Source organism: Rhincodon typus, unplaced genomic scaffold, assembly GCF_021869965.1.
Source record: "Rhincodon typus isolate 14 unplaced genomic scaffold, sRhiTyp1.1 hic_rhity00002538, whole genome shotgun sequence".
Lineage (NCBI taxonomy): Eukaryota > Metazoa > Chordata > Chondrichthyes > Orectolobiformes > Rhincodontidae > Rhincodon > Rhincodon typus.
Window position 1 is genome coordinate 20,739 of NW_025968176.1, and position 4,262 is coordinate 25,000.

The 4,262-nt window shown below is 45.3% G+C and overlaps 1 protein-coding gene across 1 annotated transcript in view; it reads right to left on the reverse strand.

The window, feature by feature from the left end:
- The window catches only part of LOC125481539 (kinesin-like protein KIF20A), a 20,267-nt gene extending 19,777 nt beyond the window's left edge, over nucleotides 1-490 (reverse strand). Inside the window, exon 1 of the mRNA XM_048593236.1 lies at nucleotides 358-490. The gene's annotated coding sequence lies outside the window, so the exon portion shown is untranslated. The remainder of the gene's footprint in view (nucleotides 1-357) is intronic.
- Nucleotides 491-4,262: the final 3,772 nt, after the last annotated feature.

Genomic DNA, 4,262 nt, shown 5'->3' on the forward strand with positions numbered 1-4,262 from the left:
GGGGGGGCGGGGCGGTTCTTGTTGCTGCCCGCTCTTTGTTGACTGAGTTGCTCGCTTCCAGGAGCGTGTAGGGTTTGCAGCAATTGACTCATCGCCTGGGCAGGAAGAGGGAAGCCGCCATGAACGACATTATGAAGCTGCAGCGCACAAGCGACCGCCAGCCCCACCGGGGGACGACCGGCGCCTCTCCCCTGGTCTCGGTCCCCCCGGGGGACGACCGGCGCCTCTCCCCTGGTCTCGGCCCCCCCGGGGGGGAAGAGGTTGTGGGAAGCTCTTTCCTACCATTCGGACTGTACCTGAGGGAGGGAGGTAGAGACGATACCTGCGGTGAGAGTCCCAAGCGAAGGTGGCACTAACCTGAACAAAAATCCGACCCCGCGCACCGCTCACCAACGACTCCCTTGTTTTCAAATAGCGCGCCGCTGTTCCCGTCCAACGGCCGACCACGTCCCAGTGACCTCACTCCGCATGCGCGTGAGGGGGCGTGGGAAAGAACCCTCCTTTGGTCTGGTGTGGCAGGGGGGACGGGGGAGGGGGCAGCCCTTGCGGCTGCGCAGTCCCGACACTCTCCCTCCGCCCCTCCCCGAACAGGACACAGCTCACAGCTGTGCGCATGCCCGCCCACGGCGGGTGGTCGCGCCGGCGGCTAGCGCATGCGCAATTCCAACATCAGACGCCTCTGTCTGTGATAGTCTCAGTGTTTGGAGGAAGACAGGTTCCCATTGTTTTATTTTCATAGTTGTTCCTTCAGGGAGATAAATGGCAAGATTTCTCTCAGGGAAATGTTATTTTACCACTTGCCCATTGTTTGCTTGATAAGTGAGGTAAATAGTTACCAGGTATGGACTGTGTTATGAAGTCAGATAGAGTAGGTTGGCTCTGTACCCATTGGAGTTTAGAAGAATAATATGCGACCTTATTGAAGCATATAACATTCTTAAGGGACCTGACAGAGTAGATGCAGTAAGGTTGCTTTCCCTTGTGGGAGGGCATCATCTCATAATGAGGGGACTGCTCATTTAAGACAGGGTTGAGAAGGAATATTCTTCTCTCAAATGTAGTGGAACTCTTAATCCAGGGGACTTTTGAGGCTGAGTAATTAAGTATATCCCAGGCTGAGATAGTTTTTCTTTTATTAATCATTAAGACCATCAGGGGTTATGTGGAGAAATCAGGAAAGTGGAGTTGAAGATTATCAATCAGCCAAGAATGGTGGGCAGACTGGATAGCTGACTTCTACTCCTATGTCTTATGTTTTTACAGCTTTAAAGAGGAAAGGAAACAGCTGTCAGTTTGGAAGCTGTGCCTCAATTTGAGAGGTAATTTTAAGCATATTTTCCTGAAGTGTTCATAGAATCCCTATAGTTTGGAAACAGGCCATTCAACCCAACAAGAGCACACTGACCTTCCAAAGAGTATGCCGCCCAGACTCACCCCTAGCCCTCTAACTCTGCATTTCCCATGGCTAATCCACCTAACCTGTACATTCCAGGACACTATGGGCAATTTAGTATGGCCAATCCATCTAACCTGCACATCTTTGGACTGTGGGAGGAAATCCAGGCAGAACATGCAAACTCCAAACAAACAGTCACCCAAGAGTGGGATCAAACCCAGGTCCTTGGCGCTGTGAGGCAGTAGTGCTAACCATTGTGCCACTGTTCCAAGGCTATATGTTATAGTAGCTGTGACTGAATTTATTTCAGTGCAATGTAAATATTTCAATAAAAAGTGTTATGAAGGGGTTGGAAAAATAGCAGAACTAATAGAACCTATCAGAAATCTGATCCAAAGATAGTAAGAACTGCTGATGCTGGTTGGGACCCTTCTTCATTTTCTGAAGAAGGGTCCCAACCCAAAACTTCAGCTTTCCTGCTCCTCTGATGCTGCCTGGCCAGCTGTGTTCCTCCAGCTCCACACTGTGTTATCTCTGAATCTGATCCAACCCATTTGTGGTCCAAATCCAGACAGCTAGAACTAGTACAGTTTGTAATATAGGAAATAGGAGAATTTGTTTTATTACTTAATGGTTTTTGGGTGTTGCTTGTAAGACTAGAATTTATTGTTCATCCCTAATTGCTGTTGAACTGAGTGGCTTAATTCTTAGGCCATCCAGACTGCAGTTGAGTCAGCAACATTGCTGTGGGTCTGTCGTCTTATATCACTCAGACGAAGCAGGTTTGACTGATTTTTCTCTTCTATGGGACCTCGGAGAACAAGATGGGTTTTTATGATAGTGATAGTAATGGAGAACACAAAACTGAAACTAGATTTCTTTAATATTCCAAATTTATTAATTAATATTCCAAATTTATTAATTTATATTCCACCAGCTGTTGTAACTCCGGAGTATTAGCCTGGGCCTCTGGATTGCTATACTAATCTTGTTATATCACCACTTCTTCACTGCCTCCACTAAATGCCTGCAGTAACTGAGAGGATGTAGGAAGGGAGAGTGCTAACAGAAATAATGGATAGTAGATTCCCAGCATGAATGGGAATATGGAAAAAGAGTAGTGCCAGGTGACTTTGTGAACTTAAGTATCGGGTGTTGGTTTAGTAAATATCCAAATGTTACAAAAGACCAGTTTTTTTTTCACTAATATACTCTAGACACAAATACTAATTTGCCAAAAATCCTCTTCACAAGCCCCAAGTAAAGATCAATAGGTGCCCTGAAACATGCACACTCAGACCCTGGAAACTTGATTACTCTTAAGTTGTGAAAGAGCTTCTCAGCTCACTCCAAACTACAGGACAACACTGACAGTCTGAAAGATCTCTGTACCAGCAGCTTCAAAGCTTTTTAAAGGAAGAACATTACTGGACAAATTGATTCATCAGGAATAAATCACATCCTTGAAACAGCTGACTGACGACTTCCATGTCACAAAATACCACATTATTTCCATCGTTTTATCCAGGATCCCATAATGATCTTTTAAAACCAAGCTGGCTGGATTACAGCTGGCAGCCTACAATACAAAGACATCTCTCAGGCACCCCTCAGCCTTCTGCTTAATAATCTCCAGAAATGTAACCGATGCCAAGAAAAATTGATGTACATACTGGGATCAGAACCTGTTACTGTCAGAATAAGGATAGAAAGAAAGACTCAGACCAGCCCTCACAACCTGTACAAGCCACAGGTCAGTGAATTGTCAACCCTCAGCATTTGGGACCAGGATTCAACATTTGGAAGTAAGTTGCATGACAGTATGTTCTGACAAAAATTAACGCAGAGTACCTTCACCTCCCCTCGGATGCATTCCTCAACCACACCACAGCTAAAGTGATTCTGATCACTGTTTACTACAGGCAGCAGTTGTACGGCAGACGGGAGTTCCTATTTGCAGTGCACAGTGCTTACAATCACTTCATTAACAAAAGAAATTAGGAGAGGTGCTGCAGTGAGACTAGCAGAAGGAAGCGGGGATGGGTTGAAGGGAAAGGATAATCAATAGTAATGAAGGAAGGATTGTGAAAGCATAATGAACGACAACAACTTATTTGTACAAAAGCATTAACTTTATTAGATGACCTAAGCGCCTCACAGAAGCATTACAAAACAAAAAGTAATGACACTGAGCAACATAAGGCGATGTTAGGTCAGACTTCCTCGAAGTAGAGGGGCCAAGTGGTGGCAGAGGGTCTTCCATCCTTTAGGGCTGGACAACAGACAAAGCAGCTTCTAATAGTGGAGCAACGAAAATTGGAGGTTGTCAAGAGGTCAGAATCAGAACAGTTTAGATGTCTTAGATGATTGTGGGGCTGATGGAGATTTCAAAGACAGGGAGAATAGTGGAAATACGTTTAGAGGAGAGGATGTGGAAGTTGGGAGTGGTGCTCAACTGAGCTGCAGACATGGCTGGGAACTGACATACAGGTGGAGAAAATAACAGAGTTCAAGCGTGAACAAAGAGAAATCAAAAGGAATGTTCAGCATTCTTTACGAAAGGAGAGACATGTTGCAGTTTGAATTGGGAAGGATCTGGTCAGCAGAGAAGTGCCACACAAACAGTGCTGAGTTTGAAGGTCATAGTTTAATATAAGGAACTTGGGTGGGGAACATAGAGTCATAGAGTTTCACAGCACAGAAACAGACCTGTCAGTCCAACTCATCCATGCTGATCAGATATCCTAAATTAATGTAGTCCCATTTGGCAGCACTTGGCCCATATCCCTGTAAACCCTTCTTCATATACCCATCCAAATGCCTTTTAAATGTTGTAATTATACCCACCTCCACCACTTCCTCTGGC